Raw genomic sequence first — 10,961 nt, 5'->3', positions numbered from 1 at the left:
TGGGGGTGAACACCCTAGAATGTTACAGACCTCCTAGGATGAGACATTCTTTCAATATGCCACCAACTATATACTTCTACACACAAATGATTACATGCAGCATTCTACCATATGCAAACTTATATCATTAAAGTATTATACTGACTACTAAGTACAATTTTCCTATTAACAAGGTAAAAAGTATGAATTCAAAAACAGTATCCCTGCTCAGTATCAGTTTTCATTCCATTCAATAAGTGTTGATCAAAACACTTGTGTAGATTCTTGTATATTGAATGCATAAAATGTTATACAATCTCCTCAACAGTGGTGTGAGGGTGTGGGGAAGAAGCTCCCTCACTAAGGTAAAGCACACACTTGTCACACATGTCTGAAAGGAAGTTTTGATTTTCTTATGCTTTTATTTTGAAGTCCACTAACCACTCTTCCTTTTGAGGACAACTTCCTGGAGCCATGATTCATGGGCTGTGTCCCAATTCAGGGTCTGCACGCTAGAAGTACGCGCACTACGCGTACTACGTACGGTGCGTACTATAAGTACGAGAAGTGCGGAAGTGAGAGGCTTGTGAAAGGGGACGGTCTAGCCTTCGTCGTGCTGCTCAGGTTGCCTAGCAACCATGATACTAACCGCGAGAAATGTTACATACAGCTTTGTTTGACAGAAATAAAAGGAGAAAAAATGTTTTGTTGGTCATTCATTTTTGTCATGAAACCACTTTGATTAGTTGAGTATCTGAGGCTGAGACCACGGGACTGTAAAACATGATTGTTGGGCTTCATTTCTGTACTGAACAGTCATTTTAAGATTAGCTAGTAAATAACAATTAGCTAATGTTGTTCATGAGACTAATACCATCTAACTGTGGTAATGTAAATATAATATGGCCAATATTATATGTATTTGTAACGGAGCGAAGGTGATTTTTGCACAGTGTTATTAAAAGAGGGAAACCTTCCTCAAAACGGACAGAGCAGTGGAGCAGCCAAGGGAATGCACACGAATTAAAAACTGTATGTCTAAAATATAATTTATTATATTTAAACAGTTAAAAATGTAAAATGAATTAAAACAACCCTGGCCAGGGAACAACACAATAGAAATCAATAGAACACAACATTAAAAACCCAGTGGCGTCCGCCACAGTATAAAAGTCACTAAAAATTAAAAATCTAGGCAAGCGGTGCAGAAGGGGGAAACCCGGCGGCGTCCTCGCCTTCCTGTCCGTGTTCTCCGCTCTGGCGCGCTAAACACACACACACACACACACACACACAAAAACGGGCAGCGACAGTAACTACTCTTTTAGCGGCTACCGTTCATTAAAGTGGGATAAGTCAGAAGACTTACCCCGGGTGGGCAGAGCTCTCAACTCACTCTCTCTCTCTCTCTCTCTCTCTCTCTCTCTCTCTCTCTCTCTCTCTCTCTATATATATATATATATATATATATATATATATATATATATATATATATCATCACTAATGTCACATAACTTTGCTGACATGTGGCCAACAGTAATGTTTTAATGTTCTTCATTATTAAACATTCGCACATGAATAAGTGACATCATATTCAGTACTTACTTTTGATAGTTCACTCTTCGGCCGCTTCCTTCTTGCGGCAAAATTATCCACGCCCACCGCCACGCGATGAATTGTGGGATATATGGGACCACGAAGCGTGCACCGGACCACGCTTGATATTTGGGGAAATCGACGGCGCATTTGGAGTATGCATTTGAAGTACACTTTGAATTGGGACAGCCATCGTCGCGTGGCGGTGACGTAATCGCACTTAAAATGCGTACTTCAAGCGTGCAGATCCTGAATTGGGACACAGCCATGGAGTGCACACATGATTATGTCCTAATGATGTGCACCTGAAAGGAATTTCCTAATTATCAACTATTAGTGGGGTAAACTGTTACATGAGAGCTGAGGGTGGGAGCGAGCTGAATCTTCAGTTTGAGTTGATTTAGCTAGTATCTATATTATTTAACTGGGGATTTGTTTTGTAGTCAGATGTATGTGGGTGTGTTAAGGAAGGTTTTTGGGGGGCAGGGGCTGGGATGTTCATGTTGAGATGTGCTGTTGGTGAGAGTGTTGAACCTTTGTTTCTGTAAGAGAAATATAATCAAAGCTCTGGAAAAGGATTGAAGTCTGTTGTGGTTGTTTTTCTGTCATCTGGTCCTCTTCACATTAATTCCTGACAGCTACAAGTTGTTTCAAAATTTTGAAATTATGAGTAAATGCAGTTTCCTCCCCAGATCCTTGCTGTAGTGGGTTGAAATAACAAATTTAACTGAATTTTATTATATTTTTATTATAACCAGTATACCAGTATGTACGACTAGGGGTGGGTTTTTACAATCGATTTATCGTTTAAAATCGATTCTGGCTTGGATAACGTGAAACCGATTCATTAAAATCCTGAATTGATTTTTTAATATAAATTTATTTTTTCCGAAATGCCAGAATTTCAGGTGAAACCTCACAAAATTTCAACAACCACCAAACAGTTAAGACAGTAAATGAGAGCAGGAACACCGATTCTGCACAAAGACGTAAACACACAGCACGGACCCGCGGATCAGAATCAGTGAGATGTCGCCTTTCTCACCTGACGGCACGGACACGGTCGGGGCTGAAAGCCGACAGCTTGCTGATTCTGATCTGTCGGCGAGTCACGCTTTGTGTTTATGGCCTTTTTGCGCTGATTCTAAAGCTGTAGTTTTATCTCTCTCTAAACAATATTGACCGAACCAGCAGCAAAAGAAGATCCAAACTACGCTTCACATTAACATCGTCATGAATTTCCTCTGACTTTTCCTGTTTTGCTTCCACCACGATAAAATCACACTTCATACACAGCTCTCTCTCTCTCTCTCTCTCTCTGTACTTCAATAACAGTTTCCCGTCTAAAAATCTGTTTTCTGCATTATTTGCTTGCTTGTTACGCACAAGTCTACCGTTGTTTACAGCGCTGTCGGCCGCTGTTTGTTTCCTTTTACATACTTCCGAAAAGAAAACCTAATTTCTGCTGTTCAATACTGAACAAATTTAAACTTTTTAAAATTATGCAAAATGCAAAACGCTTAGCTGTGTCTCTAATAAAACCGCTGTAACTTCAGAGGTAACGTTCATATGTTGCTTAATGGTTTTCTTTTGTTTTTGATGTACTGCAGAATATTTGTATAAAATCCCAGGCCAGGAAAAATCACCTTCATGTTTTTCTGTGTTTTATCTTCAGCTACTTTGACACAAAGGCATCTGCTGTGATGCTTACACCTTTGATAAAGTCTTGCGTGTGTCAGCTTCCTTTTTATAGATACAAAAATATGTAAATGTACTGATCTGAATTATAATATTTCTGACGAATTTAAACGAATCGTGGATCGAATCGATTCGGGACCTTGTGAATCGGAATTGAATCGATTCTAGAAATCAGTGACGACACACCTTGCTAGTACTGGAGTTGGTCCCCTTTTTGCATTCATGACTGTCCTTATGACATAGATTCTGCAAGGTGTGGAGACATTTAGCCCATATTGACAGAATAGAGTTATGCAGTTGCTATCACTGCTGGTAATAATCATGATCGTAATCATAGTCATAATAACATTCATACTCCTTCATGGTGTACAGAGCTATGCAATATGACTGCATTGTTTCTGTTTTCATTTTTACATTTTATGAAATAACTGGCTGTGTAATATTATTTCATACATTGTTCTTTAACTGTATGTCTTACTACAGACTCATTAGCTTTCTAATGTTTCTATTGTTTCAAAAGTGTTTCAAAATGGAGTTGGAGTTTCTGAGCATTTGGTGAATAAGCAGTGTGCACATTAAAATACACAACCTATGCACACAGCTATGCTTAAGCAGGAGGTGTATTGACTCGGATGTACACATGCACACTCATAGCCTCGCACTTCGTGCAGTGCACACACAGATTGGGTAAACATCCTGGAATTGAATCCTCCCCCATCTCTATTCCTGCAGTTTTCAGGATATTGAAGTATTGTGATGGTTAACGACAAAATTCTGTTTGTATAAACCTGGACAGGCTGCTAATTCAGATTATGTGAAAACACACATTTTGTACCTCCTCCCATTTAGTGCTTGCTTTGTTGTCAGCAGAAGCTTGGATTATTGTTGTAGCATATAATGTCCATTTGCTCAATTCATGCATAAACAAATGCTGCTCTTCAAAGTCACACCGCCTTTTTGAAGATGTCGTATTACTTCCACGCATAATCACGTCTGTCTTGAGGACATTGTAATGAAAGCCACACAGGATTGTCACTGGCATCTGATGCTTATGCTGCATTAAGCTTGTAGCTGATCTGAGCCATTGAAGCTGTCTGGTTTAGGAGATGGGTGTGTCAGGATGTCAGATTTAAAGGTTGAAGGCCAAATACTCTGCAATTTGTACTTCAAGATGAGGAATTGATTTTGTCTGGATGTGGAAACCTCTATTGGTTGGTGTGTGTGCCTGACTATTACGGTGCATCAGTGCTCTGACAGCATGAGGTTTTACAACTACAATGCAATTTTAATACTCAACAGAGTACCCCTTTAATGAGCAATTAAGTTAAAAACCCCATTTGTCCTCTTATTTATTGTCCATCTGCCGTCAGTAATGTTTGACTGTTTCTGTTCGCACAGAATTATTCGCTGAATTATAGCACTGACATCAAAATCAGTAATTGCCCTTGAAGGAACCCCTGAGTTGCTTCAGCACAGGTATGAAAAATAACGAGCAATCTGGAAGTTCCCCAGAGAGACAGTGGAGTGAGATGGATTGTCAAACTTGTCACATCGTGAAACAATCTGTGAGGAAAACATCTCAAAATCATACCTGCATATTTTCATAGCCAATCAAGATCATTGTCAAAGTGTGAGAAGCCAACAGATGAAAAAAAAAAAACAGAACAAAAAAACATTCCAATCCTAACAAACTGAGGTTGAATACAGAGTCAACAGCAAACATTAAGTCCACACATTCAGCATTGCCCTCAAGGCAAATATCTATATCTATAGCTATAGCTATATCTATATTTATATCTATCTTCTCTCTCTCTCTCTCTCTCTCTCTCTCGCTCTCTCTCTCTCTTTCTACATATATATATATATATATATATATTAGGGGTGCAATGATATTCGTATCGATATTGAACCGTTCGATACAGTGCTTTCGGTTCGGTACGCATATGTATCGAACAATACAAAATTTGCAATTTATTTTATCAACTTTCCTTCTGACGATGCTGTCTGTGTTGAGCGCTCAGTGAATCTGCGTTCGACTACTCCGCCTAGGCTGCACTGTCGAACGCAGATCCGCTGAGCGCTCAACACAGACAGCATCGTCAGAAGAAAGAGCGCAGGGCAAGCTAGCGAGACAGAAGTTAAGCTCTTCTTGCAACATGGCAAATTGAACCTCCCCCACCCTCATTCAGATCTGGTGTTTGGAGCTATTTTGGTTTTCATGTGAAGTATGACCCTGAAGGTAAGCGCGTCATGGACTAAAGTAAAACAGTATGTTGGATGTGCCACGCAATGCTCAATTACATGGGCGGGAACTAGTGTGTTAGCGCAGTTAGCTCGTTAACGTGTTGGCCATCTAGCCCCATGCACGAAGAGATCAGGGGTAGCTCGTTAATGGAGATTTGCCGTGTTGTGGCGTTAAGGTCATTTCAACGAGATTAACCTGACAGCACTAGTGGGAACACAACGAATATGACTGCACATTTACGCTGACATCATCCTAGTGCAAAGACAAGCGGAAGCAGACAAAAACAACAAGCGCGCATGCTACAAACTTTAGCCGAGTCATTTAGACAGCTGTTAGCACATGATTCTCCTTATGGGGACCTGATATGTTTAATATGCTGCTGAGAATATAGCCCAGAAGAAGCGTATAGTATAGCTTTTATTTTGGAAAGAGCCATTTCTCTGTAATAAACTCTCTTTTCCAAACATGAGTGATTTCTCGATCAGATAGATGTATTCTTTTTTTAATTTTGTTGTTTCAGCAACATTACATTTAAAAACTGTACTTTTGAGTTAAAATATATATTTATAATTTTAATAAATGACAAATTAAAAAGGCATGAACATTTTTTTGTATCGAAAAAAAAAAATGTATATATATATATGTATGTATATATATAATTTTATGAATGCCTCCACAGTCTGTAAAGTTCAAAGATCATCAGCACAAAGAATAAAAATGAACACCCTGGTGCCACTGCATGTCCATCTATAGTAGTGTCCGAAAGGAACGGCAAGATGTCAAGGAGTGTGTGGTGTAGACTGCAGCGCTCTGAAAAACCAAATATAACAGACGCCAATAAAGTTTATACTCCTGCGAGCAACTTACGTTGCGTAACAGTTACTGTTCTCAGATTGGAAAAAGGCAATTTGATGGGCTTCGCTCCTATTTTTTTTTTTTCCTGAGAAAGGAAGGTAAGAAAAAATGAACTCAGTAGCTTCACAGAAGTGTTATGAAGAATATTATGATGGTATTGTTTATTATGTTTTACAGAAAATACGTTATTTTTAACTGAAAATATTAAGTAAGATTGGTTTATCAGTAACAATAGTTAAATTATGCAGGTGACAAAAGACAGTTATTGCATTCAAAGCAAGTTACCCCTTACAAAAAATTATAATTATTTCTACCAGACATACAGCATTTACCACATAGCTGCTGTGACTCTGTGGTTTATTTGGACTTCAACCAAGTCATTTGGAGATATTTACATAAATGAGGAGTCACCCAAAACACTGTAACTGCATTAATCAGAAAAACTAATGTAAGGTTCTTGAACCTTTCCAGCTACACATTAGTGTTTTCCCCCCTTTACATGTACCTTTGGTATCAGAGAGAGAGGCAAAAAAGAGAGTAATTAAACTGGGAACATGAGTGAAAAGATCAATGGAGGAGTCTCTGGCCTCAGGTATTTTACCAACTTGAAACTAGATCCTAAATGGAAATGGCTATCAATACCCATCCCTGCTCTCAGAGTTAGCTAAAGTAATGGACCCAAGATATATAATGGTTAGTAAACCTCTGCAGTCATAGTTAAAGTAAAACAAAGAAAATATGGCGGGACATTAAAAATTCTATGGACAATAGTAGCATCAAGTGAAGTTTTTAGTTTTTGGACCCAAGAAAAAGCAATGGTGGCAAACTTTGGTATATAATGACCTGCAGGTCATCCGACATTCACATTATCGAATTTTGATTCTAAATTTCTAGCTTAAACAGCTCAAAGTTATATGCGTCTATATTCTGTCTTTAATGCTTTTTTTTAATTTCCTATCCGTTAGCTAAAGGTGTGCAATTCTAAAACGTACAGCCCTGAGAAGTCAATTTTGACATTTTCTGCACAAAAGACAACCTCATTAGAGCCAGAAAAACAAGCTGCAGGGGTTCAGCCACCAATCACCAAGTGTGACTGTCTCCTCCTCAAACACACAAGTCAAAATTTGAATATCTGCTGCTTTAGCCTGCTGAGACAGTCGGTGCCATCACAACCCTATGAAATCTGATTTTCCACAAGCGATTACTCACTAACCCTCCTGATCCAATCTAATAATTGCAACTGGAAATGAGCTTGAGCGAACACCTGGGGCTGTGACACCTCCATTTGTTTCTAAAGAGCAAAATTAATTTCTTTTATACTGTACAATTTCCATAGAATCTCTTATCCTTATGAGCAAAAAGACAGGTGGACTATTTAAGACGATGTTTGGATCTTTGTTAATGTTAGCAAGTGTTAACACGTAGCTTACACGTGTCCTGGACCCTGGTTTATTTAAAAGATTATTCATGCCACAGTATTAATGGTTAAAAAAAAATAGATTCTTTGTAAGGTGAACACCTGACCACTTTAGTCCATCACCAGACAGACAGTATTGGGAAGTGAAGCACAATACTGGAAGTATTGAAGTGTATTGAGTATGAAAGTGAATGTGGATACATGATTATCATTAAAATGCTATAAAAATTGAAGCATTGTCTATAGAGGTTTTGCAGACATGTGACCGCTTACCGCTTGACATTTAACTTGTCGGCCATTTTGGATGTTTAATAGTCCTGAAACATAGTGGAAAACCTGCAAACCATTATGTAGATGAGATACACTATGACAGCTATGAGTAAACGAACAAGTGCATATATACTCTCAGAGGAATTAAAACATTTACATGTCTCTGTGCATTATCCTTTACACAAGTCAGTGTAGGTCATTTCTTATCACACCTGTTTGCGGCTATTCATTGCTATTACTGAAACGTTATTAACGTGGGCAGAACCACACTTAGCAAATAAATTCTCATGATGTGAGAATATAATAAAAGTGTTGATCAAAGGGAAGGTAGTTTTAAAGTTTTAGGACGCTAGAGTCTAATGTTAGCTGGCACAACGTTAGCTTGTAACGCTATGTTGTTGTTTAACTATCTCTTGTCAGCTGTCCAGAAATGTGAGGGTCACATGTCTCATCTGCTGACAATAACTAATTGTGACAGTTTTGAGATTAAGTTAACTATGTTCATTTAAGATTTCTTCCCCAAACTAGAGTTCAGGAGTTAGGCTTAAGATGAGGAGGAAGAGGATGAGATGGAGATGAAAAGGTAAGAGTAGCGGTGGAGGAGGCAGATGAGGTAGATGAGGAAGACAAAAAATAGAAAGAGCTAATGAAAATATAAGTATAAAAACTAAGTAATCATGATAAAACAGATGCTGGTTATTTTAAAAAGTCAAGTAACTTGTAACTCTTATACTGTTTAGCTATAAATATATATTTTTGTATTCTTCTATCTGAAACAACAGGAAACTGTCACCATGCAGCAGAATATAGGCATTGTGAATAGTAATAATTTCTATGTAAAGTATGTATAAAAGGTTTGACATCACAATAACATGGCCGACAGTTCTTGAGCGACATGTGCATGAGGTCACATGCAAAACCTAAATTGAGTGATTATAAAGCCTGCAAGCCTAGTTTATTTCTTTGAAAGTAACAGTACAAATTTTGCAATCACGACAAATTTGCAACTCCTTTGAAGAGGTATATATTCAAGAAAAATTAAGTAGTCCAGAAAATTCAGTGTGCTGACATTTATCTAACTGGGCATCTACAACATCCTTTACCTCTCTGCATTCTGCTCTTCATGCACAGATGGACTGGAGAGAAGATGGATTTCAATGGCAAACGGTTACTGTGTGTCTGCCCTTTCTCCATTTTTTTTGAGTCAATGTATTGTTTCATGTTTTTGTTTTTGAAATGCTTTACAAGGGAAATCCTGCTGTCAAATTGTATTATGTAGTAATTTATGATGTTTAAATTTATGATGTACTGCAAACTGAAACTGAAATAGCTTTGATTGATGCACTTATACAAATGGCTTCATCAACATGTTTTATTAGTTATATCTATCATTATGATACACGTTAAATAAACCCCCCCTCACACCATCTGCCTCTGGCTGCAGATAGCAGGGGTTGTGTGTTCAGGTCGTTGTGCTCTGCACCATCCAGATGCCAATCTGATTTCCTGGAGCTGTTGTTGAGCTGCTGCCATGCATCACTGTGATTGGCACAGCTGTTTCAGAACGATGAGGCCATTAATGAGACTGGCTAAGAGTGGATTTATTAATCACCACCATATTCAACTTCTGCCAACCCTTTTTGTACATTGCAGTGCACATACATGTTCCAAAATAGCTAGTGCGCTTGTAGACATGCACATTGCAAGTGACAAACAAGTCGTAAGCAGTAGTTCTTGGGTGCATTGGTTAAGTTTTTAAAGGCTCTAGGTCTTTCATCTATTGGTCTTGGTGAGGGATAACAAAATACCTGCTTAGTTTCACAAAGGAAAAGCGATTTAACAACACATGGTAATGATCCAAGACTTACTGCTGCATAACAGAACACTACTGTACCTTGTTTCTGCTCAGTGCTGGATAGCTCTTAAGCAGTGACTAACAGACTTGCATGTAATTCAAAATTTTTAAGTATTTCTTTCTCTCGTTTAGCAATGCTCACTTCCATTTATATTTTTAAGAGACTTGCTTATGGTATCCTCCTTCCTTCCCTCTACAGCTGGATTATCTTTTACTTAATTCCTAAAGTCAGCACTTTAGATTTGTCCATTGCACCTCCTTACGTGACATTTAACAACTGCATCTTGCGTTAATTCTTGCAGATCAGGTGTGGGTTTGAACTACATATTTAACTGTTGGAGTAATTTTTTCTTACTCCAGGTAGATACACAAAGGCAGTGGCAAAAGACAGTATTAAAAGATGTGATTTCAATCACATCTTTTCAAACAGCTACCTACCTGTGTAGGTTTTGTGTAGGTTTTTCTTTATGCTGACAGCACTGCTCTGCACAAGGGACTTAGGAGGAACTGTGGTGTCTGTGATATCTGTCACCACTAATGTTGGTAGTAGATTGTTTGGACCTCAGTGTATCTTGCTTTTTCCAAATATATTGAGATGTATGAAGTCTGGAGCAAGCTTAAGGCCTTGGGCTCTTTGTCATTCATGAAGAGAAAAACGTATCAAATAAAGGTTTATGGAATTAAGCATCATATACAAGATGTCTTAAATTTAAAACAGGATGCCATGTTCTGCATTTGAAGGAAGTAGCCATGGCTCTAAATACAATAAAAACTGCAATTGCTGCCATGTTTTTGTACCTTTTAACCAGTCGGCATTCTACCTACACGCAAATTCACTGTCACAGAACTGTGTGCGTGTTCTTGGCTTTTCGGAGGAGTGCATGAAAGGACATCTGTCTGCATTACCTAAATAGCTAAAACACATCTTTGTGCATAAACAGAAATAAAAGATCTATTAAAGTAATGTATGGTAATGTATAGCATATAGTGCAGATAACAACAGGGTTCTCAGAACCTCTTTAAACAAGTGTTGTTGTTTTTTTTAA

The sequence above is a fragment of the Aulonocara sp. 'chitande type north' Nkhata Bay genome, linkage group LG1 (assembly GCF_057382095.1).
Source record: "Aulonocara sp. 'chitande type north' Nkhata Bay isolate Kocher_YH1m ecotype deep benthic linkage group LG1, A_spYH_male_GT1.1, whole genome shotgun sequence".
NCBI classification, from domain to species: domain Eukaryota; kingdom Metazoa; phylum Chordata; class Actinopteri; order Cichliformes; family Cichlidae; genus Aulonocara; species Aulonocara sp. 'chitande type north' Nkhata Bay.
This window is presented reverse-complemented; position numbering follows the sequence as displayed.